The 24,821-nt window shown below is 37.1% G+C and overlaps 1 protein-coding gene and 1 long non-coding RNA gene across 15 annotated transcripts in view; one reads left to right on the forward strand and one right to left on the reverse strand.

Moving 5' to 3' along the window:
• FHIT (fragile histidine triad diadenosine triphosphatase) overlaps positions 1–24,821 on the forward strand; it is a 1,380,560-nt gene that overhangs the window by 348,256 nt on the left and 1,007,483 nt on the right. For 7 of the 14 annotated variants that reach the window (XM_049097821.1, XM_049097822.1, XM_049097820.1 and 4 more), the window contains one exon: positions 4,385–4,435. The exons of the other annotated variants lie outside the window; for them this stretch is intronic. The gene's annotated coding sequence lies outside the window, so the exon portion shown is untranslated. The remainder of the gene's footprint in view (positions 1–4,384; positions 4,436–24,821) is intronic. 14 annotated transcript variants of the gene reach the window in all.
• On the reverse strand, positions 18,611–21,903 carry LOC125753111 (uncharacterized). The gene is made up of 2 exons (XR_007404146.1): positions 21,722–21,903; positions 18,611–18,943 (listed from the first exon to the last, which is right to left on the reverse strand). It is a non-coding gene; the product is annotated as an uncharacterized LOC125753111 (long non-coding RNA).

The raw sequence follows: 24,821 nt of genomic DNA on the forward strand, positions 1-24,821 counted from the left end.
CCTTTTATTTTTTTTATTAAAAAATTTTTTTTAAAGATTTTATTTATTTATGAGAGACAGAGAGAGAGAGAGAGGCAGAGACACAGGCAGAGGGAGAAGCAGGCTCCATGCAGGGAGCCCGACGTGGGACTCGATCCCGGGTCTCCAGGATCACGCCCTGGGCTGAAGGCAGTGCTAAACCGCAAGCCACCCGGGCTGCCCTCAGAGTCCCTTTTAATATTTCTTGCAGGAGGCATCCCTGGGTGGCTCAGCGGTTTGGTGCCTGCCTTTGGCCCAGGGCATGATCCTGGAGTCCCGGGATCGAGTCCCATGTCGGGCTCCCTGCATGGAGCCTGCTTCTCCCTCCTCCTGTGTCTCTGCCTCTCTCTCTCTCTCTCTCTCTCTCTCTCTCTGTCTATCATAAATAAATAAATAAATCTTCAAACAAAGAAAATTTCTTGCAGGACTGGTTTAGCAGTCATGAACTCCTTTAGTTTTTGTTTGTCTGGGAACTCTATCTCTTCTGTTCTTCTTCTATTTTGAATGGCAGCCTTATGGGATAGATATTCTTAGCTGCAGAGTTTTTCCCATTCAGCACGTTGAATATATCATGCCACTGTCTTCTGACTTGCCAAGTGTCTGTTGAGAGATCTGCAACTAGTCTTATGGGTCTTCCCTTATAATTTAGGGACTTTGTATTGTGGCTTTTACAATTTTTTCTTTATTGATATATTTTGCAAATTTAATTATAATATGTTTGGTATTGGCCTACTTTTGTTGATTTTGTTGAGAGTTACCTCTATCTCCTGGATCTGGACATCCAAATTAGGGAACTATTCAGCTATTATTTCCTCAAATAAATTTTCTCCTCCTCCTCCTCCTCCTTCTTCTCTTATAATAAGAATGTAATTACATTTGATGGAGTCACTGAGTTCCCTACACATATCAACTATTCTTAAAATCCCCTTCCATTCATTTTCTCTTTCTAGGGATCTTTCACTTTGCACTGCTCAGGAGCCAGGTACTCTCTTTCACCCCTTTTCTTTCAAGCTAGACTATTTCTATTAAGGCTGAAGACTTAGATTTTTCCCTTGTTTTTATCCCAATCTTCCAGTTGTGTGTTTTTTTTTTTAATTTTTATTTATTTATGATAGTCACAGAGAGAGAGAGAGAGGCAGAGACATAGGCAGAGGGAGAAGCAGGCTCCACGCACCGGGAGCCCGACGTGGGATTCGATCCCAGGTCTCCAGGATCGCGCCCTGGGCCAAAGGCAGGCGCTAAACAGCTGTGCCACCCAGGGATCCCCAGTTGTGTTTTTATTATCAATCACATAATTCTGCATCACAAAAATTAATAGTTCTGTTAGTAACTTATTAAGGGAATGAAGGGAAAGGCCAAGCAAAATAAATTTCTTTTCTGGGGGAATGGAAGGTTTGGAACATTAATATTTTAACCAAATTTATCTTTAGCAGACTTAAAAAAATGATTAAATGCAATGTTTATTAAATTCATTGTTTTTTTTTTAATTCATTGTTAATACCAAGCTGAGAATAAAGAATATTACTACCTTTGAAAATAAATTCCACGTTCAGGATGAATTTAATAAATAAAAGTAGGAGCCAAAAAGAATGGAACTCATTAATTTAAGACAAATTTACACTCGAATATCAGAGAAAATCCTGTAGATCACAAAATTGTATTATAGTTAGTGAATAAATATGCACCCTCAGGGAAAAATGATTGGGGGGGGTCAGAGGACATTGAATAATAAGGCAACTATGTAGCACTAATGAAGACTGAGCTGAATCAGAAATAAAGAGAAATGGCAAGACTTTCCTTCTTTCCTATTCATCCTGGAAAGACATTTTCTAGCTCTTGTATTGATTTTGTAGGATTCAGGAAATTTTCCACTAAGTTTGGATGATAGTCAAAGATATGATTAATCACTTTTGAAGATAAAAAGCTGAAGTGTGATTTTTGCAAGAAACGATGGTCCCTGTCTTCACTTGTGGCTTTAAGAACTGATATAATAGTGAGGTATATTTGGTTAGTCTTTGAGAGAAAATTATCACATGACATTAAATGGCAGAAAACATTTTAAAAATTTTGAAATTTATTGATTTATTTATTTGAGAGGGAGGGAGGGAGGGGAAGAGAGAGAGAGAGAACAAGTACAAGCAGGGGTGGGAGAAGCAGACTCTCTGTTGATCAGGGAGCCCAACATGGGGCTTAATCCCAGGATACTGGGATTATGACCTGAGCCAAAGGCAGATGCTTAACTGACTGAGCCACTCAGGTGCCCCACATCGTTTTTATAATAGACAATGGGTTGGAAGTCATTCTGGGGAATCACATTCTGAGGAAGTCTTAAGAGAGAAGTTTTATTTTGGGGATTTTAACAACTGTGGAGGCAGGAATAAGAATGCTCTGGGTTAATATGTGTAGGGTTTTTCCTGCTTTGGAATCAATGATTTTGTGAAGAGTCTTAAAAATAGAATCTATTTACCAAGATTGCAAAAAACACCTTCATTCCTTTTTGTGCATATATGTGATTTATTTCTTGTTTCTGGAACTTACTACTTAATGCTTCTGCTAAGTTCATGAATATTTTAAATCAATTACATAATCAATAGAAAATTTTTCTCCCATTATGTTTGGCTAATTTAACATTTGACTAATTTAACATTTGGCCAAATCAGAATGGTTGAATGATATTCTTTCTAAATGTCATAGCATATCTTCGTAGTTTTCTTTAAGGTTATTTGCTAGGATCCATATATCCTAAATCACAACTGCTCTTGCCTTATTTTGAAATATGCAACACATCTTTTAAATGTGTATACAAGTTTTATTTATTTTACCATTATTTCTCTCTCCTGGTGATTAGAGAGGTGTATGTACATGTAGCCTGTAACTTAACCTTATATTCTAGGATTCATGTAGGATTCATGTAGCCTGTAACTTAACCTTATATTCTAGAATTATCTCATAGTGGTGTGCTCTAAACTAGAACCCTCATATTGATACATTCCTTGGATGAGAAGACAAGGATGAATACTGCAACCTCCTTTCTTGCTTATCATGACAAGATTGTGTTTTTCTTGAAAACAGAGAAAAGGACATTTCTTATTGGTTTCCCTTCATTTCATTTCAGACAAATGTAGGATTTTTACTAAGCTTTCAAGAAATTGTATATAGACAGTGTGGGAAAGTAGTCTGTGCTATTAATAGATAAGGTTTCTAGTTATCCTTCTTTATCTAGTTATCTATGTATTTAATGCTGGCCTTTTGAATTAAATTTTGGGGAATAAATGCTCAAAAGTCTCAATACCCAGCAGGACAAGGACTTGTAGGCTGAAGGGACTTTCTTCTCATTGCTTTAGAGGGCAAAGTATTTTGAAGACTTGCAAAGCTATTTTGGTCAGGAACACAGAAATGATAATTTTGTCTCTAGGGGGCATTTATAAGGAACTATTTATAGTGGTGGAAGTCTTTATCTGGATTATGTTTTTATTAAGCTTCTTCTATTGGATAGATTTGTACCTTGGTGCTATTTTAACGTAGTAAGATGGTTGTTTCATTTCCCTTCAATGAAGCAAAAACACCAAAGGCTTTCCACACTGTGGCACCACCTGAATACCTCCAAGGCGTGGTTTCAGTTCAGCCCCTGAGCCAGAGAGAATTCTCTCTGGTTTCCCCTTTTAGCTGGTGTTTTCCAATCTTAGCTATCACATTGCCTGGGGGAGTTTTTTAACTCTATTCCTGCTCGTGTTTGTTTGTTTGTTTTTAAAGATTTTTATTTATTTATTCATGAGAGAGAGAGAGAGAGAGAGAAAAAGAGAGAGAGAGAGGCAGAGACACAAGCAGAGGGAGAAGCAGGCTCCAGGCAGGGAGCCCTGTGTGGGACCTGATCCCCGGTCTCCAGGATCACACACTGGGCTGAAGGTGGCTTTAAACCGCTGAGCCACCAGAGCTGCTCCCTGGTCATGTTTTATTTTTATTTTTATTATTTATTTATGTATTTTCCTGCTCATGATTTAAACCATATTCCTTTCTTCCTGACTTTATAGGGGCAAAGCTGATGCTTAGCATGGCTTTGGAATGCCTGAATACAGGGAACTCAAATGCAAATCTCTGGTGCCTCTAAGGTTCTGCCCCATAGATCTTTCTAGTCTGGAGATCAGAGTAGTGGGGAACCTTAAAGTCTTTGTAGCACCCCTGACCATTTAAAGAGGGACATGAATGGAGAACCATGTCTTCCCAGTTGGATTGGGTAGCAGGGTTACAGGGATGCTCCTCCACTCATAAATTACCAGACTACCTGGGAAATCTTTCAGATGACTTAAGCTAATGACTTCTCCTTCAGATATTTTGCCCATGTTAATTTAAGTTTTCATTCTTTTAGGTTGCGTGGACTCTCATATTTTTTAAACGCCTGTCTCCTTTGCCTAGCAAGGTAAAAAAGATACATAAAAGCTCATTTAATTTCTCTAGATTCTTTAATAGGCTTAATCAACTTTCTCATTTTCCATTTGAATATGAAAGACTTTTTAAATATCAAAAATTTCATGTACCTTGTAAAGAAGCTCATGTGTGTCATTGGCTGCCTGATTGATAAAATGACTTTGGTGAGGGAGAATGTTAGCAATGTATGAGTGAAAGATCTTGATTTGGGTGTTATTTGGACTAAGGTAGAAGAGAAGTCACACTCTGCCTTATTTTTTTTCCTCTGGTGGGAGATCAATACTGTCTAGACATGGTCTCATTATGACTTTGCATTGACTAAGGCAGACTCGGTCAACAGTGGGGCTGACATTCCTGTAATCCAGGCTGCTGGTGGGATATTTGTGTTGCCCTTTACTACAGAGAACCCCAGATTCACTGGTGTCAACTCTGTGTATCCCAGCATCTTCCCTCTCCATTGTAGGGTTATCCTAGAGGACAGCATATATCAACTCCTGACTTTTTAAGAGTCTGAATCCTAGAAGTCCTGGGAGCTGCTCTCTAGGATTTCCCAGCATGCTTGGTGACAATTGCATCGGGGCTAAGAGGAACCTTGGAGCATTTGAATCCTCTGTGATCTCAACCATAAAACCAGAGACAGTCATACAACTCACATGTAGAGGCCTCAATCCCCTTCTGAAAGCCCAGCTATAGTCCCTGTCATTCAGCTGCTGTCTCATTAATTTCTACAAATAATATCCTCATGAATGGAAGTGTTACCAGTTTTATATTCAGATTAATTCTCATTTATAAGAAATTTTTATCTATTTGAGTAGATTTTTAAATTGAGGAATTTTATGATTTTTCACCTAGGATCAGAACTTAAAAATCTTGTCTTCTCTGTATTAGATATTCAGACTTCTGGCTATGCTTCTCTGCACAGAATCTTAAATCCTTCATTTGTGGTTATTTGTTGGCATTTTGCAAGAGAGTGAAGCAATGTCTGAGCCACTAGAGGCCAGAGGTGGCCCACCCTGACTGGGTTTCCAACAGTGGAATAAATGTGATTTGTCTCGCATCTTTACTTTTAAACTTTAGGAAAGATGACCATAGACATTGAGAAATAATGCTGATTATATAAAGGATTGCTCATGATAAAAGATCTCTTTCTGGAAATTTAAGTGTTCTAGTAGATTAGCATTATTGATCATTCTCTTTCCACATAGTCTACAGATGATCTTAGAATCCTGAAACTATTATTCTTCCTTGTCTAGTGTAATTACCAGAACAAGGAATAATCTAATTAAAAGACAACAAGGATGTGTTCTAATTGTTCTAATAAATTATGCTAATACTCAATGCATTTAGTTACTTTTCAACAGGAATTTATTTAATAGATTGACAGCTTGTCCTTTATTGCTACAATCTTAACTTTCATTTCTTCTAAACAAGACAACTTACAGTAGGATAGTTAACTATCCAAAAATCTGTTGTGTCATTACGAGAATCTAAAGTTCCATGTAGCACATATGGATAAAGAAATGGGTCGGGGGTTTTCTAGTTAAAATAATGACCCAAGACAGAAGAAGGTAAAATAATGATGAGTAGAGTCTAAAGTAAAAATCAGTAACTGACTGTTGCAATGAAGACAGTGGGCTTTTCATTTGTTTTTTAATTATCAAGTGTAGTGCTGCGTGATGATACTAACTCATCTAATTGTGTTTGCTTAATTTTAGGCATTCTATACAAATCTATTAGACACTCTATTGTTTAGTACATGTGTGAGGTGGTGCCTGCATTAAAATAATGTCATGATAAGGCAAAAATTCAGGAAATCACTTCTGATTGCCCTTATTTTTTCTATAGAAGATTCCAGTCTCTCTGCTGAGTTGAACATAATTCAGATAGTTTGTTGTGTAACTGTATAAGGAAGGCCTCAATGCAGTGTGGAAAAAGATGTCAAGAAGGGCCTGAGGAGAAATAAAAATCTGTGTAGAGAATGGAGGGAAGCATACAGATCAATTCTAAATAAATGCAGCCACTCAACATATTTGAGAAAAGCAGATTCCCAGGTTGGTTTCTGTTATTCTCCCTTGACATAACAATGTTAAAAATTTAATTAACAAGCTGTTAGGTAGAAAGAGATTTCAGTACTTTTCAAGACAAGAGAGTGTTTTTGGAAGGGACATTTTTTCACAAGATAGGAATTTTGTGGGAATAATTTTCCACTTTTGAAAGATTAATCCATTCAAATTGTCAAGTTCATCAAAGAGTATGAGGCTGGAACATATGCAGATTCTAGTTTATACCCATAAAGTTAAACTTACTTAAGAAAGCAGCCATAGAGACAAAACAAAACAATATGCACAGCATAAAAGAAATGAGAATTAAAAGAAAATTATCTTCAGTGGCAAAGGAATGCAAGCACATTTCTTCCCATTCTGAAGTACATCAGCTAAACAGGTTGATGATTTTTTGGCTGCTTGCTCCCTGTCTTAATATTCTAGTTCACTTCTTCATTCTCAACGGGAAACTTTCATATGTTCTTTTTCTGTTCTAAAAGGGTGACATTTCTTTCAAGTCTGTCAGGCTTGAAGATTTCTTTACGTGAAAGGAGAATGAGGACTATAGAGCTTCTAACCCAATTGAAGACCCCTTACCACCAGGTCTGAATTAGATCAAGTACCTAGGTGGGTCTGACCTTCCTTGTTTCTAAGGCATGGACAATGTCTGCCTTTGAGAAACAGCATGGACATGACACTCATTTCTTTTCTCTTTCTTTTTTTTTTTTTAACTTTAAAAATTTTTTTATTGTGGAAAATATAAATAACATAAAACTTTCCATTTTAAGCATTTTTAATTTACAATTCAGTGGCATTAAATATGACTTTTTAAAATGATATGGACTGAAAAAGAAATAAGGCTGTGCTCAAATGAGCACTTATGTTGTGCATAGAGATTTTTATCTCTCTCTTTTTTAAAAGATTTATTTATTTTAGAGACAGAGAGCAGGGGAAGAGGCAAAGGGAGAGAGAGAGATTCTCAAAAAAACTCCCTGCTGAGCATGAAACCAGATGTGGGGCTCAATCCCTCAACCCTAAGATCATGACCTGAGCTGAAATCAAGAGTCAGACTTTTAACTGACTGAGCCACTCATGTGCCCCTGCATAGAGATTTTAAAATTTTTATTCTGCCTTTTGTTTCTACCCTTTCTGAAATTAATTTTTACCAAAAGTGTGATACTAGTTATAACCAGTAATAGCATCTATGTGAAGCCAGAACCAAATTCCATCTACATTCTAGAATAGACTCTAGATGCTTATAGTGCATTGAGAAGGGTATGTGACTGGGGGTCAACATAATAAATGGGGGCTGGAGGACCATGTTTCTCTTTGAAAGTCGTGTGGGCATTTCTGGAGCTCAGAGTGTAGATTTGACATGTTGTACATAAATCTGGTATTTTTTTCTCAACTTCTGGCATTGGAGATTTTTGTTCAGTAAATAATGCAAAATACCTTTAACATTTTGACAAAAACTGATAAAATCTGGGGAATTCAAAGCTACAGGAAAGTTGAAACACCTCACCTAACATGCTGCCATCTAGCCATTGGCTTGTGCCTGCCATGCTGCTTCACTTACTGATCACAGAGACCCTGAAATCATTTCACAGGCAAAATGGAGTACAGGAGGCAAGTACTCGGCTGAGTCTTCTATTTTTAGAGGACACCCTCCTACAGGTACATAAACACCTCCTAGAGGTACATAAACTAAATTCTGATACCTATGAGAATAAAGATAATGATTCATTGAAAGCTACATTTAAAAGCGTGTAATACTAGCAGTCATTGTTTTGAATATTATGTTCACCAGTTTCATCTATTTGGTAGTTCCTTATGATACCTAAAATAAAGTCTGAACTCCTTAGTGGAGGATGAGGGCATCCTGGCACTTCTAGCTTACCTGTGTTTCCCTCTTCATCTCCCCTTATTCCTACAAATCTTCTGTACTTCAGTCTGGCATTACTTCATATCATTTCCCAAACATGCCATGTTCACTCTTCTTAGGACTTTTGCACATGGCTCACCCTTTGCTTGGAAACTCCTTAAACTACTGAACCTTCAGAATTCCGCTCACACATCTCTTCCAAGAAGTGTCTGTCTGCTGATTCTCCCAAACAGTGCAGTGCACTCTCTCTGTGTTAGGACTGTGACCATTACATACTTGCATTTTTGCTCTTAAACACAAAATTATAATTATTTTTACATGTCTATTCCTCCTGGCAGAATCAGAGTTTCATATAGCCTAATGACATTTCAACTCAATAGGATCCAGTTTATTATGTATATATATTTTTAGCTCTCCCTACATGTCTTATTTTTGAGTTTCTGTTAAGACTCAGAAACTGAAGGCTTTCAAGTACTGAATGAAAATGACAGTCAACCCAGAGTTAGCTCAGCATCCTATAACCAGTAAAAAATCCTTCAGGAATGGAAGGGAAGTCAAGATCTTACCAAGAGAATTTGTGACCAGCAGAGCTACTCTAAAAGAATGGCTAACAGAAGGGAAATGATTAAAAAAAAAAAAAAGGGAAGAAGAAAAAGAAACCTTGGAACAGAGGAAGGAAGAAAGAACACAGTAAGCAAAAACATTGGTAAATACAGTAGGCTTATCTTCTCCTCTTCAAATTTTTAAATTATGTTTAAAGATTGAAGCAAAAATTACAGTACTCTTGATGTGGCTGCAAATGATTGCAGCATTGAAGGTAATTATAAGTAGAGACAGTAAGGAGACATAAAAGGAGTTAAGGTTTCCATGCTTTATTCAGACTGGTAAAGTGACACCAGTAATTTTATATTCATAAGTTATGAATATATAATATAATACCTAGAGCAACCACTATAAAAGTTAAACAAGGAGATACACTCAAAAAACTTTAGATACATCAAAATAGAATTCCAAAAAATGTTCAGATAACTTACAAGAAGGCAGGAAAACAAAAACAGAAGAACACAACCCACAGAGAACAAAGAGCAAACAAAAATAAAATGCTAGGCTAAGTCCAAAAATATCAACAATTACATTAAGGTTAAATGGTCTAAATATACCACTTATAGTAGAGATTGGCAGAGTTGTTTAAAAAACATGACCCATCTGTGTATATCTATAAGAAACTCACTTCAAAATACTTCAAAGATAAGAGATATGTAAGTATTAATTAAAAGAAAGCAGGAGTAGCTGGTTCTTCAAAGAAGTTAATAAAATTGACAAACATCTAGGAAAACTGACAAAGAAAAAAGGACAGGAGACACAGATTACCAATATCAGGAATGAAACGGGATATCACAATGGATCCTGCAGATACCAAAAGGATGATAAAAGAATGCTATGAACAACTCTACACACATAAATTTGACAACTTAGAAAAAATAGATCACTTTCTCAAAAAACACTAACTCCCACAATTACCCAGTATGAAAATAGTTTGAATTGTCCTATAACTATTAAGGAAATTGAATTAATTTTAAAACTCCCAAAAGAGAAATCTCAGGTTCAGATGATTTTGCTGGAGAATTCTACCAAATATTTAAAGAGGAATTAACATCAACTTACAAAGACTCTTCTAGGAGATAGAGGAGAGTTCAATTCATTTTATGAAGCTAGTATTATGTAGACACCAAAGCCAGGCGGAAACAATATAAAAAAGAAAATGATAGATCAATAACCTTCATGTACATAGACACAAAAATCTTTAACAATGTATTATTAGCAAATAGAATTCATTAAAAAAAACATACATGGTAACCAAGAGACTGTGCTCTATTCTAGGGATACGAGCCTACTTCGATATAAAAAGCCAATCAATGGCTTTTTTATAGACAAAAGAGGCTAAAAATCACATGATTTTATCAATTGATGCAGAAAAAGCATTTGACAAAATTTAATACTGACTTATGATAAAAAAAATCTCTCAGGAAAATAGGAATAGAGGGGAACTTCCTCAACTTGGTAAAGAGCATTTTTAAAAAATTACCTACAGCTAACATTATACTTAATGATGAAAGACTGAATGCTTTTCCCCAAGTCAGGAAGTAAGGCAAGGATGTCTATTTTTGCCACTGCTATTCAACATAGTGCAGGGATTTCTAGTCAATGCCGTAAGGCAATAAAGGAAATAAAAGGCACATAGAAAAGAAGAAAGAAAACTGTCACTACACCTGATGACATGACTTTCTATAGAAAACCCTAAGTGATCTAAAAAAAAAAAAAAATTAAAAAAACCTCTTAAAACTAATAAGTGAGTTCAACAGGTTGTAGGATATAAGATAAATTTCAAATATCACTTGTATTTCTGTATACTAGCAATGAACAGGTAGACAGTGTAATTAAAAATACAATTTATAGGGACCATCTGGCTGGCTTAGTCAGAGGAATGTTCAATTCTTGATCTCAGAGTCCTGAGTTCTAGCCCTATACTGGGTACAGGGATTACTTAAATAAATCATGAAAAAAAAAATACAATCTATAGTAACTCAAAATTATGAGATTCTTAGCTATAAATCTAAATAAACATTTACAGAACTTGCATGCTGAAAATGACATAATACTGAAGAAAGAAATCAAAGAAAATTTAAATAAGTGGAGAAACATGCAATGTTCATGATTTGGAAGTCATGAACTGCTGTTAAAGGATACCAATTCTCCCCAAATTGATATACAGATTTAATGTAGTTGCTACCAAAATGACAGCATCTTTTTTTTTTATCTAGACAAGATTATTCTAAAATCTATATGGAGACAAAGGAGCAATATTGGAAAAGAAAAATAAAGTGGGAGCAATAGTCTACCCAAATTCAAAGCTTATAGGATAGCTACTATGTGGCTATTCTTGGAGTGCTAAACACATACATCTATGGATCAGGATAAGGAATCCAAAAAATAGATCTAAATGAGTATGCCCAACAGATTTTGGACAAATGTGCAATTTCCCTCAATGGAGAATAGAGAACCTTTTCAATAAGTGGTTCTGGAGCAGTTGGCAAAAAATGAACCTAAAACTAAATCTCACACTTTATATAAAAATGTATCATGGACTTAAATATTTAAAAATCCCATAAAACTAGAGTACCTACACATAAAAACTTAGGAGAAAATCTTTGGATCTAGGACAAGGCAGAGTTCTTTGACTTGACATGAAACACAATGTAAAAGGAAAAAAAAATGAAGTATTGAACTCATCAAAATTAAAATTTTTTCTCTGTTAAAGACATTAATGTTAAGAGGATGAAAAGACAAGGAGAAAATATTTACAAACTGCATACCTGACAAAGCACTAGTATCCAGAATACATAAAGATCTTTCAAACTCAACATTACAAAACCAAACAATCCAATTTAAAAATGAGCAAAAGTCATAGACATTTCACTGAGGAAGTTACACAGATGGCAAATAAGCACATGAAAAGATGTTCAACATTATTAGCCATCAGGGAAATGCACATTAGAACCACAACAATGTATCACTCTACACTTACCAGAACAGCTAAAATTAAAAAAACAAACAAGAGAACAATGATAGTACCAAATGCTGGTGAGGATGCAGAGAAACTGGATTACTCATATACTGCTGGTGGGAATATAGAATATGGAAAATAGTTTGGCAGTTTCTTACGAAACTAAACATGCACTTACCATACTCTTGGGCAGCTATCCCAAGGAAATGAAAATTTATGTTCACACTAAAACTTGCACACTAATGTTCATGGAAGCTTTATATGGAATAACCAAAAATTAGAAGCAACCCAGGTATCCTTCATTGAGGAAATGGTTAAAGAAAGTGGGATATGCCCATACCATGGGCAAGGAACTGTAGATACAGAGAGACTACTTGGCTGAATCTTCAGGTATTTAGGTTGAGAAAAAAAAAAAAAAAAGCCAATCCCCAAAGATCACATACTGTGTGATTCCATTTATAGAACATTTTTTAAAATATATTTTTTATTTTTTTATTTATTTATGATAGTCATACAGAGAGAGAGAGAGAGAGAGAGAGAGACAGAGACACAGGCAGAGGGAGAAGCAGGCTCCATGCACCGGGAGCCCAACGTGGGATTCGATCCCGGGTCTCCAGGATCGTGCCCTGGGCCAAAGGCAGGCGCCAAACCGCTGCGCCACCCAGGGATCCCTAGAACATTTTTGAAATGACAAAATTATATAATCAGAGAACATATTGTGGTTGTCAAGGGTTAGGAAAAGGTAGGGGAGGATCAAAATGAGTGTGGTTATAAATGGGCAGTAAGAAGATCCTTGCGGTGATGGAAATATTGTGTATCTTAACTATATCAATGTTAGTGTCCTGGTTGTATTATTGTACTATAGATTTCTAAGATACTACCATTGGGAGAAATTGGGTAAAGGGTGCATGGAATCACTGTGCTTTTTCCAACTTGCATGTGAGTCTCCAATTATCTCAAAATAAGATGTTAAATTTTAAAAGGGGGAGGGAGTGTGGAAAAAAAGGGGAAAATATAGCAGAATGTAATTGTAGAAGCTGCTTAAGGCCAAAGACTGATTTATATTGGGGGTGGTGGGGGGAGGTGAAATCTAAACAACATTCCAGAAAGGGTCAGGAATTAGTAGCATTATAAATCAATGAAAATGAGAGTGAATGAATGTGAAAAGAATGTTGAAATAATAATAAATAGCTAATAGATCCCCAAAGTCCTTTCCTACCCTGTGTATCCTAGGAACTGCTTGTCTTATCTTCCTTCCACCTCTTTCCTGATTGGGGGAAGACCTTGGGGGTGAATCATCAAGGTCTGTGACTGGGGTTACCAGGCAGATCTGAGGACAAGGGTTTGATGATGAAACAAGGGGTATTAAGTGAAAGTCTCCATAATGGGGCTCTCACTCTTTCCTACATCAATCCCGGAATCTATTAATTAATGACAGCCAAGCTTATAAAACTGAGGCAGGAAATTGGTAGACACTTTCTGGGACCATTTGACCAGCCCAAGAACACAGACCTAGAAATACCAAACACCAGGACTTTCTTCAAGCCAATCATGCTAGGCCTGCATTGTTCAATATGGTAGCCAATAGCAACATGTGGCTACTGGGCCTTGAAGTGTGGCTAGTCTGATTTGAGATGGGCTATAAATGTAAGTCATACTGAGAATGTGAGTACTTCACCTAAAATGTGTAAAATATCTTATTAACTTTTATTATAGTTTGAAATATATTTTTATATATTGGGTTAAATAAAATATTAAAATGATTTTAAAATGGGGCACCTGGGTGTCTGCCTTCAGCTTGAGTTGTCATCCCAGGTCCTGGGATTGAGACCCACATCTTCATCCGGCTCCCTCCTCAGAGAGGAATCTGTTTCTCCCTCTCCGTCTGCGCCTCCCCCACCCCATTCTCTCTCATTCTCATTCTTTCATTCTCTCTTCCTCTCTCTCTTAAATAAATAAATAAACAAATAAACAAACAAATAAATAAATAAAATCTTTAAAAAAAAGTTTAAATATGACTAAGAGACTGCATTTCTTCCAGATGGAAAGCAGGAAAAACAATTTTTATGGAGCCTCAGTGTTTTTATTAGTAAACTTAAAGCAACATGGTATTGACACAAAGGGAGCAGTCAGCTAGGAAACTGAGAAAAAAAAAAGAAAAATCCTAGCCACATATGCCATGTGTTTTTCTGTAGTTATTTCCTTTTGGAGTTGCTGAAGCAGAAGTAGGCAGGCCTCCTGGATACACATTTGGTTTGTTTTGTCCTCCTGAGTTTATCTTAAAGTCAGGATGAAACTAACACAGACGTTAGAAAAGAACCAAAGTCCTTCATGGGTCAGTGGTGGTGCATCCAATGTGTATGGTTTCTTGAGTGAGCCAGTCTATTTGGATGGGAATCCCAGATGTGTAACTTGGTAACTCTGCCATTTAAGCCAAGTGACTTTCTTTGCTTCTGTGTCTTCATCTGCAGAATGGGACTATAAATAATAGTATTTTTTTAAAAGAGCTATCTATTTATTTTAGAGAGAGAGTGAGCAAGAGAGCAAGTGAGGGTGGGGCAGAGGAAGAGAGAGAGCCCTGCAGCAAACTCCCCACTAAGTGCAGAGCCCAACTTGAAGCTCAATCCCAGGACCCTGAGATCATGACCGAAGCGGAAACCCAGAGTTGGCTGTCCTACTGAGACACCCAGGCACCCCAAAAATAATAGTATTCTTAAGGTCATTGTGAAGGTTGCATGATTTAATGTGTGAAAAATGCTTAGTGCCTGACACATAGCATTGTGTAAATGTTACCTTCATTGTTGCTGTGGGCTAGAGGCTCTAATATCATCTCCAATCCCTAGGACACCCTGATAGGGAGTAGTGTTATCTGAGAATTGGAGGCTTAGAGAAAAGAAACTGCTCTCTGGGCCGTAAAGTCACTTCCATTATCCATCCTAATTTGTGTCATAATCGTAGCAGCTCAGTGCTGAAAGAAGCCTTAAACTTTTTTTTTTTTTTTTTTTTTTGGTAAAATTTTATTTATTTGAGAGAGAGAGAGAGAGAAAGAATGGATGAGCAGAGAGGAGAAGGAGAAGCAGACTCCTTGCTGAAGAGGGAGCCAAATTTGGGCTCAATCCCAGGACTCTGGGATCATGACTTGAGCTAAAGGCAGATGCTTAACTGACTGAGCCACCCAGGTGCCCCTGGGAGAAGACTTTTAGATCATCCTAAGAGGATACTGAACTTGTCTTCTCAGTAGATGGTTAAGGCTGGGCTCTGAGGTTTGGAGAGTCTTTTTAAAAATTTTATTTATTTGACAGAGAGAGAAAGAGAGAACGAGCTGGGGGGAGGCAGAGGGAGAAGTAGGTTCTCTGCTGAGCAGGGAGCCCAACACAGGGCTCAATCCCAGAACCCTGAGATCATGAGATGAGCCCAAGGCAGATGCCCAACTGACTGAGCCACCCAGGAGCCTTGGTTTGGGGAGTCTTGTGCTCGAATCCTGACCCCACCACTCAGAGCAGTTGAACCGTGCTGGCCAAGCTATTCCCTTCTCCAACCTGGCATGGTGAGAGTTTCTCCCCTCTAGATTGTTATATGGGGATTACATTTGATAATGCACGGAAAGCCCTTGGCCTACTAAGTGCTGTGTAATTGTTAATTTTTTATGATGTGATTTTTATTACAAATATGATCTAAGTCTCAGAGCTAGTTAAGTGGTAGAGCTACAACTGGAACTCTGGTAGGTCTTTTTATTCAGTGCTCTCTCTTCTCTACTTTGCTACCTAATTGGTTAGTTTTCATTCATCCTTTTAGAGTCGACATTTATAAAGTCAGAGTTGTTAGGGAAGATTTTATAAGAACACTTCCCAGAATTTTTTTGAACTGCCAAGTCCAGAGATTTAGGATGTAGCTTGGTGCTGAAGTAATTGGCTCTCTTAGTCTTGCATTCTAAGAAGTTCTCCTAGGGTAAGGTTGAGAACCATGAGAGGAACTCTCACATTTGGGTAATTGCTTTAAGGAATGAGTTACCTTGTGAAAACATAATGCAATTCAGCTACGACTCCTTCCTTTCCTCACTAGGCCGTTTTGAAAATCTCATGATATATCTTCACAATCTTGTTTTCTGAGTTTTCCCTTTTAACTATTGCCTCAAGTACCATCGCTTAATATTATTTTCTTTGCAATTTATCAACTAGCTGGGGAAGTGATGTACTTGGTAGCACTGAAGAGTTTCTTAGGAATACAGAAATGATTTAATCTTAGGAGGATGCAGAAATGATTTAATTTTCTACCTGTCAAAGAATTGAAGCATCATGAAACTGGTCTTTGCCAGGTACTTGAAGCAAACTGTACATGATTTACTGCTGCTGCATCATGTCAATAGCCAGTTTGAGGTTAGAGATTAATTCAGAAAGCCTCATTAATATGTCGGGCTAATGATAAGGATGACATGTTTTAATACCTCCTTAAATGTAATGTTTGTTGGGTTTTTTTGTGTGTGAATTGGATTGATTTGGCTATGAACAAGATAGAAAACTACTGCACTCTAATTTAATCTAATATGTGTCTTCTAAACTTCTTTTAAATTTGTAGCCTTCTTTCTGGGAGTTAACCACAGAGTTTATTACTATAGTTTCATTTCCCCAACATGGAGTTTTGATATAAAAGGACTAATGGTTCTTTTCCAAAAATAACTGAGAAAACATCAGGAAATAGAATTGCAAAAGTATTTCAATTTTGTCATAAAGAAGCTTAACATTTCCCCCTGTTATTTAGACATCAGTTAAAACCATGACATTTCTCTTGTTTTGACTAGCATAAGAATGAGAGAAATGTTTTGTTATAAGGACCTCGTTCCCTTAAAAAACATCTCAAAGCATACCTTAAAGTTCTCTTACCAGTTTCTTCTTGGGATCTCCACCATTGTTCTGTTTGGCTAAGGAGCTATTTTACAGTGACGATTTTTGGCTATTTTTTGAGCTTTCCCTCTCAAACTGGAGATTAGAGAGAAGTAAGCAGTTGCATGTTTTCCCCTGTAACTGAATCCAAGTTGAGCTAGGTAAGATTTGTAGTCTTTATTTACCCAATCACCAATCAGAAGTTATTAAATGCATTTCATTCAGGATCTATGTTAGATACCATGAAAACTTTAAAAGGTGCTTTGGAGAGTTCCCAGACCTCAAGAAATTTGCCCTCTGTTCCTCTTTGAACTTTCCTTTCGTTTTTCCCTTCTACCAAGTCCCCAAAGAATTTGAAGCTATCTACTAGATTAAAGGTAGTGGGCAAGCAATAGAACAATTAATCACAAAACAAAAATATGACCATCTTTACTGCTGTAAGTTGGTGAGTCCTTGGAATGAACTAAATTTGATTGTAAGATTCTGGGCCTCTAAAACAGAAAAGAAATTATTTGGCTTATGTAGCATTCCTTGTCTGACCAGAGAAAGCATTACAGGTTTTCCATACACATGGAATCTCTTTGGGATCAAAAACTAAAGGTAGAATTCTTGGTTGTAAATACTGACTTTAGGGCATATTTTAAACAAAGGAGTAAATAAATACTGGAAGGTTAGGCTGACTATTGTGTTGCAGGACTCAGCATAGTGCCTGACTCCTGGGGCTTATTTGATATATAATTGAACCATTCAATGTAGAGTTTTACACCTACTTTTAATAACAATGAAGAGACACCATATACTCTTTGAATGTTGTGTTTTCTGTCCCTGGAATGCCAGACTCTCACTCCTTGTTTAGCTCCTCCTCATCCTGCAAGTCTCACATTTCATCCAACTTCCATTGTTTTAGCATCTCTTAGAGTGATCTACTCCTTGCCTTTTAGATCTCTTGGATCAACTAGGAGAGATACACTCCCTGGGGGAGTCTTTGACTTGTGTGAGGCTCCCCTAAGAACATCCACAAGTCAGAGATAGTTTGATTTTGATCACCTTAGTAGCCCAGACCCTAGCATAGTGCTTAGAGTCACTTACTGGATACCCAGTAAATACTTTAAATGAATGTAAGTAATTAATTACTGAACAATGCAGTGACTTGTGCTTCTAATGAACTTTGAATGAAAATGAGGATAATGGATGCAGTTGTAGATACTATTAAGCATAAGAATAGTGATGACCATGATGATGATGATGATGATGACAAAGATGATTTTTAAAAAAGTAATGGTAACTACTCTACTGAATTCTAATCATGTTCCAGGTCCGTTACAGAAACTGTCTCCCTCATTCTATGAGGAAAGCAGAGTTACTGTCCTCATTTTTACCATGGAGAAGAATGAGCATGAGGGTTGACAACATGGATAGGATCATATACTCATTTGACAAGTAAAGCCTAGGATTCAAACATTCTTAACTATTGTGCAAAATTATCTCCCTAACTTATTTTCCTGAAGCATCGTGAGGTTTATGATCTGGAAGCGTGAAGTGATAGTGTTGTCCTGAAGAGTGTGGTAAGTGACCTTGTGACAAATCATAATAGCAGTCCCCTGTTATTTCACTATGAGACTTCAGCTGTGTTTCTAGCCAGGAACAGAAAATGTAGAACCAGAGGCCATATGATTCTTTCTTTTGTTCTCAGAGGAGGGGCATAGGATGTCTGTTTTACCCATCCTCTGGGTGTGCAGCCCCCTTGCTGAATGCCTTTTGCAGCATTTCCATTCGTAAGGAGTTATCACATACTTCATTTGTTCATTTGAAAATCCCATGTTTATTGCAGAGCAGAGCAGCCACATTATTATAAGTCGTTAGACAAATTAAATGATTCAGTGTACTAGCTCTGAAAAGTCTAATTTCAATGTGTGGAATCATGTTTATCATCACCCAAATTCAAAGGCACAAAAATAGCACATTTACATTGGTAACTGATTCATAACATTCCCTTCCTATCTTGTTCTTTCTTTCTTTCTTTCTTTCTTTCTTTCTTTCTTTCTTTCTTTCTTTCTTTCTTTCTTTTCTTTTCTTTTCTTTTCTTTCTTCTTTCTTCTTTCTTTTTGTTAGGAACCAACTGAAACCCCACCTGTAGGATGACACACACAAGGATAATCTTTAAATATTAGGGCCTTGATGGAGTGAAGCCATTAGGATAAATCCAGCCCCATACTGGTGCCTTCTGCTTCCTCAATACATTATGTATAGATGTAGGGATTGCCAGATTTTTCTTTAACGTTTGGCTAAATGGTTCTTCAAGGCCTAAGGTCTCCAAGTAAGTGTACATATAAGGTATTTTTAAATATACAGTATTGACACAGGAGGAAGCATTGAGTCTTTCGGGGCTTTTGTGATTACTGTACTTTCCTGCAAGCTTTTTTCCCTACACCGATTCTCCCTCTAGGATGAGAAGGAACATTCTGGCTTCTTTCAAGAATGACCTCCTTGCCTTGAGGAGACTCCTTTGATTATTAGCAGCAAAAAATTACCTTCAAGCTAACTCTAACTCTTTTCTTAAAGCCCAAATTCCATTTTCAAAGAGGGAAAAAAAAACCTAATCTCAAGCCCTAGAACATAGAAGGTTAATGGTGGACTTGCTTCAAGGAGAGAAATATGAAAAGCAAAATTGCTAAGTCTGCTGAGAACTAATCAAGTATATTGTTCCCTTGATTCTAGAAAATTACAACGAGCCTTTTAGAAAGGTTGAAAAGATGTCCATGGCGTGCTCTCAGTTTACTTTGTCTGTAAATGCATGTTTCCTTCTTCCCTGGGGTTCCAGAGGCGCTGGTACACGCGCTGATGGTAATGGCTGCTGGTGGCCGGCTGTCTTTCCCCTGGCAGAGCTGCGTGTCTTTCTGAATGACGGATGGTTCCCTCTGCTGGCTGAACTTAAAGTCAGCCCTCCAAGCTGAGCCAACCTGGGAGGAATCCCCATCACCAGTCTCACTGATGACTAAAATACAGTTTTGAGTTTTATCCTTAAAAAACCAACCATCTGTGACCAGGTTAAGTGTGTGTTAGAGCCGGTGATGGACTGATTTCCTGCCTTCCTTTCTCCTTCCTTCCCTCCCTTCCTCACCTCTTTCTTTGTGTCTCCTTCCCTGTCTTCTTCCCTCTTCTCCTTTCTCCATTTTGAGAAAATATATAAAAATATAGATGACCACAAATAGTAATATAATAAACATCTGTATTCCCATTATCAAAAAAAAAAAAAAAAAGAAAATCTGTTTCTGTTTAGTCAGAGTTGCTCACAACTAGTTTGTTTAAGGAAATTATCAATTAACTCAAATTCTCTTTTAGGTATCACAGATTGTCTTTCCTTCCATTTTCTCTGGTGCCTGCACCTCCTGCTCAAAATTTCCCACCACGGGTTTGGGATGTATTTGACCAGTTTGTTGTTAATATTTATACATACACATATATGTATCCACAACCAGTGCATATTAATTATTGTAACTGCATGTTTAAAATGTTCCTTCTCGTTAGGTTTTTTCACATGACATATTTACAAAACTTACCTCTGTTGATGCCTATAAAACCAATTGATTTCTTGTTTTTTTCAATTGATTTCTTTTAACAACTGCATAATACTCCATCTTATAACACATTTTATTTACCTACTCCCTTTCAGGGCAAATTTTAGGTCATTTCCACATTTTGCTACACTGAAAAAAAAAAAAAAACCTAGCAAAACCACTGCAGTAATCTTTTTAGTATATTTCTCCTTGTGCATGTGTTTCTTGAGCCCAATGTATTTGGCAAGAGGATTCAGTATAATATAGGATATGTGTAGTATCACTTTTGATAAAAGTAATAAAATTGCTCACTAGAATGATATGCAAATTCATGGTTCTGCCAGAAGTAAATTAGAATATTATACCATTTTTTCCTGTATTTTGGACAACACTGAATTTTGTCAGGCTTTTTCATGTTTACTGCTTTGAAGAATAAAAATAGAATCCCATTATTTTGTTTTGCATTTTCTTCTAGTGAGACTGAGCTTCTTTTTTTTTTAATTTTTATCATTAATTATCCATTGAGATTTCTTCTTTGAATCACTATTTTTTCTATTTGCTTGTTCATTTCTTCCCTTGATTTCAGGATCCTTATATATTCTGATTACTTATTCTGTCTAATATATTGTCAATATTTTCAGCTGGTCTGGCACTTGGGAAGATCATTTCTTCAGATGATTGGTATGGTTAAATTTCTAATTTAATTCCAAAAAGATTATCAACAAGTCAGGCATATCTCTCTGCCTCCAGTCCATTGCAAATCCTTTTGGATCTACTGTCAAAATATGCAGCAGATGATGACCACTATTTCTTATATCTCATGCTACCTGACTGGCATCTTTATTCTCCAGGATTGCTATAGAACCCCTCAAAGTGGCTATCTATTTAGTTTATTCTCAAAGAGCCAGAGAGATCTTACTAAACTGAAATGACATCTTATTCCCTCTCTGCTCAGAATTACCCATTGGCTTTCCACCTTGCTGCAAGTAAAAGCCCAAGTCCTTATAATGGCCCAGAAGTTCCAGTACCATCTAGCTCCCTGCCATGGCTCTGACCTTGTCTACTACCACTGTCCCATCACTGTCCAGCCACACTGGCTTCAGTGTTGTTCTTCTAGCATTTTCGTGCCTTGGACCTTTGAGTTTTCTGTTCTCTGCACCTGGAACTTTCTTCTTCTAGAAACATCTCCATGGCCATCTTCTGTACCTCATTCAGATCTTTTCCTGAGATGTTACCGTCTTTGCTTAAAAATACAAAAATTTCCCCACATTCGCTGTATTAATTTCCTGGGGTTGCTGTAATGAATTACCACAAACTAAATGACTGAAGACAACAGAAATTTATCAGCTCACCATTTTGGAGGCCACAAGTCTGAAAGGGAGGTGTCACCAGGGCCATTCTTCCTCTGAAACCTGCAGGGGAGTTTTTTACTTTTTGCTTCTTCTTGGCTTCTGATAGGTCTTTTAGCATTGCTTGGCTTGGAGCTACCTTTCTTTAGCCTCTGCCTTTGGCATCACATGGTGTTCTTGCTATGTGGGCTCTATACTCCCATGGTCATCTTCTTTAGGAACACTAGTCATAGTGGAGGAGATGTGACTTCATCCTCCTCCAATATGACCTCATCCTAACTAATTATATATGCTATGACCCTGTTTCTAAATAGGATCACATCTTAGGTACTAGAGGTTAGGGCTTCAACATATCACTTTTGGGGGATAAGGCCATAATTTAACCATTCACCATAAGACTTATCCTGACCACTCATCTCCTTTCCACTTTGTGTTTCTCTGGAGCACATAACACTGTTGAACCAACCATGTAGTTTACATTTTTGTTATATTTATGCTCTGTCTCCCCCACCAGAATGTAGGTATCGTGAAGGCAGGATTTGGGACTATGATGTTCACTGCTATAGAGAACTGTGCCTGACATTTTAGCAGGAATTCAATAAATATTTATCAAATGAATGATTATCTGTGTTTAATTACTACATTGAACAGATCATGTAGCATGATATGGCCCCAAACCATTATATAAAGAAAGGTAATCATTATCTTTAAACAAAATCTTAGGAAATGAATAGGTGTTTGTAACTGTGATACTTTTATTTCAAAGAAGGTCATGTGAAGGAATACCAGAGGCAGAGGTCAGAGCTGAGAGGAACCAACCAGCTGGATGATTAGTACATTGTCAATGAGTGATTTATGGGCTGTGAGGTCCCTCTGTCCCCCTTGTGACTTTTCTGCTTCAGAGTTATCCCTGCAAGTAAGGTGGGGCACTTTGCCTGAACACTCAACATGGGCCAGAAACTGTGCTTTGTCTGCATTTTAAAAATTATCTTTTTGATAATGATACTCCTCAGATATTATTATACTCATTTGACAGAGGTGGCAAGTGAGGCTCAATGAAAGTGAGGAGATGCATAAGATTCAGAGACAGTAAATGTGTTAGTAGGATTCCAACTTAGGACCAAAAATACATGTTCCTTCCATTATAAGATTCCTTCAGAGTCTTGTGGACACCATGATTTCAAGGAAAGAGAGGACACTAACCCACAAAATACACTTTAGACAGATGATTTGTCATAGACCACCATACAACCAGAGTCGTACTCTTCCTACCAGACTTGTGGATCAGCCTCATCTTTTTGCAAAATGGAAAACCCCAGTGCCATTACTGGCCAACACTTGAAGAGGTTCAAATCATGCAGTCAGAACTGTCCAGTATCAGAAATGAGAAGATAGAGTGTCAAGGTACTGTTCTGCTGCTCCCTTTATGAGATCTTGTCTGAACCACTTAAGCCACTTTTCAAGCCACGATCTCTCTTGTGCAGAGTAATGAAACATCTACAGAAATCACATGGGTGCCTTTATTCTGCTCTTTTAACAATACCGATGCAGTTGTGCTAGCTGGTATTCATGGTGAGTGTCCCCAGTGAAGTTGCCTAGAGGCCATCCAGATCACTGCTGAAAAGATCATTTGAATTTCTTGTACATGGTTAAGTTATCCCAGGACCACCTGCCTGCCTAGATCCCCTATCAAAGCTCCATGCATTCTGCCACTGAGCATTCTGGAGAGATAGCAGTAGTTGGAGAGGTAGTATTTATTTAATTTGAAATGTTTTCATGGAGTTTGATATAATCCACCTTCTATAGGTGCATCCTTATAATAGTAGTGACATTTTTATGTACATATAAAATAGAACTTTTAAAACGATAACATTTCTGGGTTCATTTCCCTTGGAGAATTTACCCTCTCTCTTGACTTCTATTTGTAGCTGCCATTTTAAAATTAGGGTATAAATATTATGTCAGTTAAATAAAGGAGTGATGACTTCACTTCTTGAAGAAAGCAATACCTTTTCTTTCCATGAAATGCAGCTTAGCTGTTACCTGATTGACACACCATTATATGATTCTCTCCCAACCAGACAGTTACACACATTTAATAATTTTTTTATGTATGAAAAATAAGGTCAAACAGCTACAAAATCAAGTTTTTATGCTTTGCATAGCTTTGAGAATGATTGTGGAATTGAAATGAAATTCATGAAGCTGGAGGATGCTTCTGATGTGAAACATGTCTCCTAAAATGGCAGGGGATTTTTCTTGGTCAGTGGAAATCTCGTGGCATACTTTGGGCAGTGTGAGATAAAGCTTAGGAAAAGACTAAGCTTTATAAAATAATCACTTGTCTTTATATGTCTTTGAATGGTTTCACTGAAAAGGTGAATATGTATTTAAAAAAATAAAAATACAGGAAGAGAAATGTGTTACTGTGGTAGACTTTGCCCAGCATGTTGTCAGTGGACTGTGTTCCTTTAACACCTCCCTGGAACTCATATGCCTGCTCCTTTCCTTTTCTACCATGTCTTCTCATTTTTATTCCCTTAACAATTACTCCCATTCTGAGGCTTAGCAAACAACTTAGCCTGTATAATAAATACAATATTGAATACCTCCCATGTTCTAAAAAGCAAAGATATTATACTCCTTTTCTTGCTTCTAGTCAAGACCCAGTCTCCTGTTTCACTTTATATTATCTGCCCACTTACCTTTAGCCCTGCCTTTTTTTCCCTCTCATTCCACAATCACTTGAAACCCATAGGTTTCCTGCAATTTTTACAATTTAGGGATTGCCCCTAAAATGTGTAGGACTGTGAGGCATTGCTACAATCTTCTAGAAATACTTGCCAAATGCTAGTTTTGGCTGGATGAGACAGGCATCTTCATTTCTTAATGTGCCTGCTTCTCACTGGTGAGTCACCTGACTATCTAGAAAGTTTAGCTGGAAAACAGAGGAGGTCTAAGGAAAGTAAATGAAATGAAGTGAAGTAGTGGTATTTCGTCTTCTTACTATGACTCTTTGTATGGAATTATTATTATTATTTTTAAAGATTTTATTTGTTTATTCATGAGAGACACACAGAGAGAGGCAAAGACATAGGCAGAG

Source organism: Canis lupus, chromosome 20 (genome assembly GCF_003254725.2).
Source record: "Canis lupus dingo isolate Sandy chromosome 20, ASM325472v2, whole genome shotgun sequence".
Taxonomy (NCBI): Eukaryota; Metazoa; Chordata; class Mammalia; order Carnivora; family Canidae; genus Canis; species Canis lupus.